Here is a 9,650-nt window from a genome sequence, read left to right as displayed (position 1 = left end):
AATTAAGGAATTATGCGTCATAAAGAAGGAACCTAAGTGAGCTATATTATGGGTATGCTGTCTTTGCTCATACATTTGGGTAGCTTCTGGAATATAGGACTTATTCACGTTTTGCTTCCTAATCTTTCTGTTGTACAGGGCCAGATCTCCTCTTAGCCACTTGATTGTTTTTATGTGAAGCACATCTTACTATCGTCTTATTTTGGTTGCTTTTGTTCACAAGAATTGTTAATATGAGAATGTGTATCCACCTTAATAAAGAAGTTAAAAAAAAAAAAACAAACAAAAAAAAAACAAGCAGGTATGATAAAACCTAACAAAATAAACCTGCTTTCATATCAAGGAGTTTATGTGAAATCAAATTATTGCATTTTAAAGTCTTAAACAGATTACTGTGAATGATTATAGACATAGTGAAAATAAGAATTTGGAAATCAAAGTTCGTAACATAATATGGGATCAGCAGGTCCTTCAGATTAAGAACTATATATTACATCACTGTGAGTTTACTACAGATTCTTATCTCTAAGATTGTCACTACAAAATATTGAAAGGAATGGATCTGCTTAGAAATATCCCTGGAAGCAGGGCAAGAACACTCCCTTCAGAATGTGGCTATTATTTCCCAGGACTCTTTACCCTACCTGTAAAGACGCTAATACATCCATTTTTGTCATCAAATTATTGCTTTGTTTTGTTCATTTCATTTATTTGATACAAACAAATAAGTGTGGTGATCATCTTTCTGAGCAATGTTCTGTCTACCTGCTCATTCCAATAGGATGTTCAATTTTCTGGGTCATGTCATCCTGTCCCAACATAGTAGAGGAATGGTGGAAGTGGTGTTCCCCAAAAGAAACAATAGTGGTTAAAGTAAAACAGCTATTCACACAAATCCGTGTCACTAAGTATATATTTTTCAAGGCTCTTCAGAAATCAGTGTATTTTAGGATGTCATACTCTTCCTCATAAATTTGGGTGCCAAAATGGAAAAGCTACAGGGTTGCAGGCATATTTGGGAGCAGATGGTAATACCTACTGCTGTGTCCAAATAGGCTGGTGGGCATATTTATCTGATATGTTTTTGAGCTATGATAACAAGCCAACCATCTCTTTTATTCACCACCCAGAAACACACACTTTCAAGTAAAGATAACCTTCTCTGTAGAGCCTGTTTGCCAGCTAAAAATAAATAATATATTGCTGAGATTTTGTGTCCATTCAATTGCAGTCATCACAAAGAGAGGGATACTTTTATTGCTCTTTTAATGTTTTCTTTTGAAAGTTTTTTGTTAGAGCATTTGTATATAAATAAGATCATTGCATTAATGTTTTTGTTGATTAGAACACATTTTTCCCAGAGGTGCTTAAAATATAGACTTTTTCAAGTTTGCAGTGCAACCTAACCCTGCAGTATAGCTCTCTCTGACTCTAATTAATTCGCATTGCAGAAGCAATGAGTTTGATCTCAGCTGTAGATGTCACAGTGACTTATCCCTTCAATGAAGTGATAATTGGTATCCGGTTAATTCTATTCATAGAAACCATGGGGCATAAAAAGTAATCCTCACTCTCATTACACAGCATGAAGCTTCCACTAGCACCTATGCTGTTCCTAGCAAGAATATTTTTATTCTTAAGACCATAGTTCACAATTGAGAAAATGCATCCTATACGCATATATCTACTGTCTGCTTGATAGTTACTCAAGAGGAGCTTTGAACATGGTCGTTTGGGCTTGATACAAAAGATTGTCAGTTACCTCCAAAACACAAAACCCAATCAAGCAGATGATAAGCTATTTTCTTGCAAAATAACTTCTTAGCACTAACATAGATCCCAGGCCATGGACATTTATTCAATGCAAAGATGATTGGTATTATGCAAGATAGTTTAACATGGATATGTAATATTAATATTTTGACATATATGAAAGTATACACATATTCTTGCTGTATATATTTATAAATTATGAAGCAAATAAGAGAATGAGTCATCATAAGCCAGCACCTAAGTGAAGAACTACAGTATCACAGATGTGGCTGCATTTACTGCTTCTTAACTGTCCCATCACCTGCCCCAAACTAATATGTACAAGATCTGCTCTGTGGTCAGATATAATTGCATTGGCATTTATAAAGTTTTGTCACATGTTTATACACACACATTTTGTTTTAATTTCATTGAAGTATTTCTGTACTCTCACTTGCTTTTTCCTTTTTAAAGTTCATCTATTTATTTTAAATTAATTTATGTTTTGGCTATGCTAGGTTTTTGTTATATCAATATAACACATGTATTGATATCATTAGAAATTCATTCAATTCTGATAAATAAAGCCCTTGACAATCAATTCCAGTCCCCTCTCTAGCACTAACTTCTCAAGAGTTTGGCAAGAAAACATTTCACAACTTTATATGATAATATAAATATTATGTACACCCTGGTAGCTCAGTTGGTAAAGAATCTGCCTGCAGTGCAGGAGATTTAATCCCTGCATCAGGAAGATCCGCTGGAAAAGAAAATGGCAACCACTCCAGTAATCTTGCCTGGAAAATCCTATGGATAAATAGCCTGGCTGGTTACAGTCCATGGGGTCACAAGAGTCAGATACGACTTAAAGACTAAACCACCACCACCATAAATATTATATCTGTATCATCTATATGTTATGCTGCTGCTGCTGCTAAGTCGCTTCAGTCGTGTCGGACTCTGAACGACCCCATAGACGGCAGCCCACCAGGCTCCCCCGTCCCTGGGATTCTCCAGGCAAGAACACTGGAGTGGGTTGCCATTTCCTTCTCCAATGCATGAAAGTGAAAAGTGAAAGTGAAGCCGCTCAGTCGTGTCTGACTCCTAGCAACCCCATGGACTGCAGCCCACCAGGCTTCTCTGTCCATGGGATTTTCCAGGCAAGAGTACTGGAGTGGGGTGCCACTGCCTTCTCCAAAAATATGTTATAGATGTTATATATACATTAAAATTAGATATCTAATATTGTGGATAGTTTCATGCACATGGTATTATACCAGAAGCATCATACAACTTTACATCACCTCAGTTTTCTTCTGTTACCTAATATAGGTCCAGAAAGACTTTCCACTAAAGTATATATAGCTTGACCTCATTTCATATAACCAATTGTTGTCGTTCTGTCACTCAGTCATGTCCAACTCATTGCAACTCCATGAACTGCAGCATGCCAGGCCTCCTTGTCCTTCACTGTCTTCTGGATTCTGTTCAAACTCACAACCATTGAGTCAGTGATGCCATCCAAAAATCTCATCCTTTGTTCACCCCCTTCTACTCTTGCTCTCAATTTTTCTCATTGTCAGCGTCTTTTTCAATGAACTGACTCCTCTTATCAGGTGGCCAAAGTATTGGAGCCTTAGCTTTAGTATAAGTCCTTTCAGTGAATATTCAAGGTTGATTTCCTTTAGGATTTATTTTGATCTCCTTGAGAATTGGCTAGTTTGATCTCTTTGCTGTCCAAGGGACTCTCAAGAGTCTTCTCCAACACCATAGTTCGAAAGCATCTATTCTTCAATGCTCAGCCTTCTTTATGGTCTGACTCTCATATTCGTACATGACTATTGGAGCTTTGACTATATGGACTTTTGCTGGCAAAGTGATGTCTCTGCTTTTTCATATACTGTCTAGGTTTGTCATAGGTTTTCTTCCAAGAACAAAGTGTCTTTTAATTTTGTGGCTGCAGTCATCATACACAGTGAATTTTAAGCCCAAGAAAATAAAATCTGTCACTGCTTCCACTTTATCCCCATTTATTTGCCAGGAAGTGCTGGGACCAGATGCCATGATCTTTGTTTTTCAAATGTTGAGTTTTAAGCCAGCTTTTTCACTCTCCTCTTTCACCTTCATCAAGAGGTTCTTTAGCTCCTCCTTACTTTCTGCCTTTAAAGTGGTATTATCTGCATATCTGAGATTATTGATATTTCTCCCTGAAATCTTGGTTCTGGCTTGTGCTTCATCCTGCCCAACATTTCTCATGATGTACTCTGCATATAAGTTAAATAAACAGGGTAACAATATACAGCCTTGACAAACCCCTTTCCCAATTTGGAACCAGTCTGTTGTGCCGTGTCCATTTCTAACTGTTGCTTCTTGTCCTGAATACAGGCTTTTCAGAAAACAGGTAAGGTGGTCTGGTATTCCCATCTCTTTCAGAATTTTCTAGTTTATTATGATCTACATAGTTACAGGCTTTAGCGTATTCAATGAAGCAGAAGTACTTTTTTTTTTTTTTTTTAATTCCCTTGCTTTTTCTATGATTCAGCAAATGTTGACAATTTGATCTCTGGTTCCTCTGCCTTTTCTAAGTCCAGCTTGTACATCTGGAAGTCCTCAGTTCACATAGTGCTAAAGCCTAGCTTGAAGGATTTTGAACATAGTCTTGCTAGTATATGAAATGAGTGCAGTTGTGTGGTAGTTTGAACATTCTTTGACATTGCCTTTCTTTGGGATTGGAATGACAACTGACCTTTTCCATCCTGTGGCCGCTGCTGAGTTTTTCAGATTTGCTGGCATATTGAGTGCAGCACTTTCACAGCATCATCGTTTAGGATTTGAAATAGTCAGCTGGAATTCCATCACCTCCACTAGCTTTGTTTGTAGTGATGCTTCCTAAGGGCCACTTGACTTCACACTCCAGGATGTCTGGCTCTAAGCGAATGATCACACCATCCAGGTTATCAAGACCTTTTTCTGTACAGTTCTTCTGTGTATTCTTGCCACTTCTTTTTAATCTCTTCTGCTTCTGTTAGGTCCTTGTCATTTCTGTCCTTTATTGTGACCAAGAAATACGTTTCTTTGCAAGAAAAACATTTCTTTGCATGAAATGTTCCCTTGGTTTTTCTAATTTTCTTGAAGAGATCCCTAGTCTTTTCCATTCTATTGTTTTTTCCCTCTATTTCTTTGCATTGTTCACTTAAGAGACTTTCTTATCTCTCCTTGCTATTTTCTGGAACTGTGCATTCAGATGGGTATATTTTTCCCTTTCTCCTTTGCTTTTCGCTTCTCTTCTTTTCTCAGCTATTTATAAGGCCCCCTCAGACAAGCACCTTGCCTTCTTGCATTTCTTTTTCTTGGGAATCATTTTGGTCACTGCCTCCTGTACAATGTTACCAACCTCTGTCCACAGTGCTTCAGGCACTCTGTCTACCAGATCTAATCCCTTGAATCTATTGTGTCACCTCCACTGCATAGCCGTAAGGGATTTGATTTAGGTCAGACCTGAAGAGCCTAGTGGTTTTCCCTGCATGTGTGTATGTGTGTGTGTACATGTGTTAGTCGTTCAGTTGTGTCTGACTCTTTGCAACCCCATGGACTATAGCTCACCAGGCTCCTCCTCTGTCCATGGAAGTTTCTAGGCAAGAATATTAGTTTGAATTGTCATTTCCTTCCTCAGCGGATCTTCCCAATCCAGGGATCGAACCTGATGATCCTGCACTGCAGCCAAATTCTTTACCGTCTGAGCCAACAGGGAAGCCCCAGTAGTTTTCCCTCCTTTCTTCAATTTAAGTCTGGATTTTGCAATAAGTAGGCTGAATATTTGAGCCACAGTCAGCTCTTGGTCTTGTTTTTCCTGACTGTATACAGGTTCTCCATCTTCAGCTGTAAAGAATATAATCAATCTGATTTTGATGTTAACCAAAAAGTTCACTGATTCCTAAAATGTCAATGTTCACTCTTGCCATCTCCTGCTCGACCACATCAAGTTTACCTTGATCCATGGACTTGACATTCCAAGTTCATATGCAATATTGTTCTTTATATCACTGGATCTATGACCAATAGGTGTCCTATAATTTAGCCATTATAAACATGTGTGACTAAATCAAAGAACATTATATAGTTATTTCATGTAACTGATAAATGTCCTGTAATTTAGCCAATAATTTAGCCAACAGAGTTATCCTTTGTGTACATTTAAGTTCAAACAATGTTGTAATAAATGTACTGCTGCTGCTGCTGCTGCTGCTAAGTCACTTCAGTCGTGTCCGACTCTTAGCGACCCCATAGACAGCAGCCTACCAGGCTCCCCCATCCCTGGGATTCTCCAGGCAAGAACACTGGAGTGGGTTGCCATTTCCTTCTCCAGTGCATGAAAGTGGAAAGTGAAAGTGAAGTTGCTCAGTCGTGTCCGACTCTTAGCGACCCCATGGACTGCAGCCTACCAGGCTCCTGTGCCCATGGGATTCTCCAGGCAAGAGTACTGGAGTGGGGTGCCATTGCCTTCTCCAAATAAATGTACTAAATCTGCAAAAGAAACGCAAATCCTTTGGCTACTGCCACTGCTGTGAGTAATAAAGTCCTTTGTCTCTGACCCAGGAGTATTGTATCTTCTACCAGTATCTGTGAAACTGTGGTAGACTAATTTAATAACCTGCAAGTAGGGTGAAATGTCAGAGCCTTTACAGTTCTAGCCTTTTATGCCTGTACAGAATATTGCTCTAGATTAGAAACCTAGAAGGGAAATGCCTTGGTCAAATTGTGTATGCATTTTGAATGTTAACAGTTAAAACCAAATGTCCCTTAAAAGGCTAGAACTGTAAAGGCTCTGACATTTCACCCTACTTGCCGGTTATTAAATTAGTCTACCACAGTTTCACAGGTACTGGTAGAAGATGCAATACCCTGGGTCAGAGACAAAGGACTTTATTACTCACAGCAGTGGCAGTAGCCAAAGGATTTGCATTTTCTTTTGCAGATTTCTCAGGTGCAAATACCCTCAGGGCCATGTGAAGAGGGCCAAGTGATACCCGCACATGTTAGTGTGTTGTGTGACAAAAACCTTGAGCTCAGGGAATCTGACTCTTTTATCATGGTTGGTAGGCGTACCTGTCCTGTATTCCAGAGCAAGATACTATATTGATTGTGTTAGATAATACACAAATATAACCTTATTTTCTTAGGGAGATACCCCCTCTCTCTTCTAAGGCTGTTTGCTCTACAAATATCTTAGAGAAGATAGTCTCTAACACAATTAGAACTTCTGCTTACAGAATGTGCAGAAAGAGGAAACCAACAAGAATTACTCCCAGCAGTTTCCTTCACAGACGTTTTACACTGCCTTCCTTTGGGAATCGTGGTGTACTCCTAAACCCTTCCCAGATTCATTCGGCAGTGTCAGGCTCATGCTCCCCTAACTCTTGCTGCCACTCTATTCCGAATCTCCTAATGACAGTGCTGATGCTACGTTTGCTTTCAAGAAAACCAAATTTTCCCAGGTGCTTAGCTACCATGCCAGTAATCAAGAAAATATAATTCCTGTTTTTTTGTGAATCAGAAAACCTTTTCTCTTATGTATATGAATCACATACCTCTCATATCCAGCTAATTGTTGCCCTGTATATATGCAAACCAAGCAAATAAAGTGTTGCCTTATATTCCAGTGTTCCAAGAGAAGAGAGAAATCTGTATTTTGATGTGAAAACATCCAATTTTCAAATGTGAGTTAATTAATTCAAGTTGATTAATAATATTTTCAGAAATGTGAGGGCTTCTCTGGTGGCTCATATGATAAAGAATCTGCCTGCAATGCAGGAGACCCAGGTTCAATCCCTGGGTCAGGAAGATCCCCTGGAGAAGGGAATGGCAACCCACTGCAGTACTCTTGCTTGGAGAATTCAATGCACAGAGAAGCCTGGTGGAACCCAGCCCATGGAGTTGCAGAGTCAGACATGACTAAGTGACTAACCCTTTCACTTTTCAGCAATGTGAGATGCAGCCACAAAACTGTAGGGAATAATACAAAACAGTTATGACATTTAGGATCTCACTGGTAATGTGCCCTCCTATATGCAATTATGGCTCCATTCACAAAGCTTCCATAACATTTTATATACCTTTCTCCTAAAGTTTATCACTAGGTTCCTGATTTTTTTTTTTTTTTTTGACAATTTAGATAAAATATATTCACTGACCTAGAGGAAATTAAACAGAAACCTTTGGGATTAGCCTTCTGTACCAAACAGACATAACTTGTCTCATCTGACAAATATAATTTATATGTTATATAGTTTTTTGTGAGTTAATATATAATATTACAGAATTATAAAAAGTGTAATGGTACACAAAAATTTTTAGTCAGTGTAGAAAGTAGTGTTCAGAAATTATTTTCAACACTTTGCTTGTAACTATAATGTCACATCCCATGGTGTACAGAGTTGTCTTTTGTGGAGCTGTTGAAGTTTTTCTGTTGTTTTCTATAATTGCTATTGTATATTATTTTCAGAAGGAATTTAGACATCATTTTGCATCCTTGAGAATTTTTTTAAATTAAAATGTAATTGACATATAGCAGCATATTAGTTTCAGAAGTATTGCATACTGATTTGATATTTATATATCAGTTCAGTTCAGTCGCTCAGTCGTGTCTGACTCTTTGCGACCCCATGAAGCGCAGCACGCCAGGCCTCCCTGTCCATCACCAACTCCTGGAGTTCACTCAGACTCACATCCATCAAGTCAGTGATGCCATCCAGCCATCTCAACCTCTCTCGTCCCCTTCCCCTCCTGCCCCCAATCCCTCCCAGCATTAGAGTCTTTTCCAATGAGTCAACTCTTTGCATGAGGTGGCCAAAGTACTGGAGTTTCAGCTTTAGCATCTGTCCTTCATTGTACTGATCCTAAAGGATTTCAGATACAATGAAGGACTGATCTCCTTTAGGATGGACTGGTTGGACCTCCTTGCAGTCCAAGAGACTCTCAAGAGTCTTCTCCAACACCACAGTTCAAAAGCATCAATTCTTCAGTGCTCAGCTTTCTTCACAGTCCAACTGTCACATCCATACATGACCACTGGAAAAACCATATAGTGAAACAATATATACAAATAATAATAAATCTAATTAACATCCATCATATTTTAAAGATATCCCCAGTAAGGGGCCATATGTAAGAGTGAAATAGGAGTTCCAAGTTCTTGTTGATGGAACCAAAAAATGGAATCCAGGAACATGCAAACACTCAGAGTAACAAGCAAATGGGATTTATTAGAGAAAAGGAAAGTACAAAGCTCTCAATGTAGACACTGAGAGTGGGTCAATAGTCCCCCAAAGGTGAGACTTACAGCAGTTTTTATATCCTAAATATGTACATTTTTGGTTGACTCCTATCCTTATTTCTAACCAATCAGTTGAAAGTTTAAGGGGCTTAACTTAACATCTTTATGGCCTCTTCTGATCCATTTTTCATGCTCCCTGGCCACTTTATAATGGACCAGATGTATGGGCTTGATTAATGATTACCAGTTTTTTTCCCCCTCAGGCATATGGAACAAAAGCAAATTATTGCTCTTCCCTGGATCTAGTTCAGTTCAGTCGCTCAGTCGTGTCCGACTCTTTGTGACCCCATGAATTGCAGCACACCAGGCCTCCCTGTCCATCACCAACTCCCAGAGTTTACCCAAACTCACGTCCATTGAGTCCGTGATGCCATCCACCCATCTCATCCTCTGTTGTCCCCTTCTCCTCCTGACCACAATCCCTCCCAGCATCAGGGTCTTTTCATATGAGTCAACTCTTGGCATGAGGTGGCCAAAATATTGGAGTTTCAGCTTTAGCATCAGTCCTTCCAATGAACACCCAGGACTGATCTCCTTTAGGATGGACTGGTTGGACCTCCTTGCA

Source organism: Bison bison, unplaced genomic scaffold (assembly GCF_000754665.1).
Source record: "Bison bison bison isolate TAMUID 2011002044 unplaced genomic scaffold, Bison_UMD1.0 scf7180017864376, whole genome shotgun sequence".
In the NCBI taxonomy this organism is placed as follows: domain Eukaryota; kingdom Metazoa; phylum Chordata; class Mammalia; order Artiodactyla; family Bovidae; genus Bison; species Bison bison.
The sequence above is the reverse complement of the archived record's forward strand: the minus strand, read 5'-3'. Positions refer to the sequence as shown.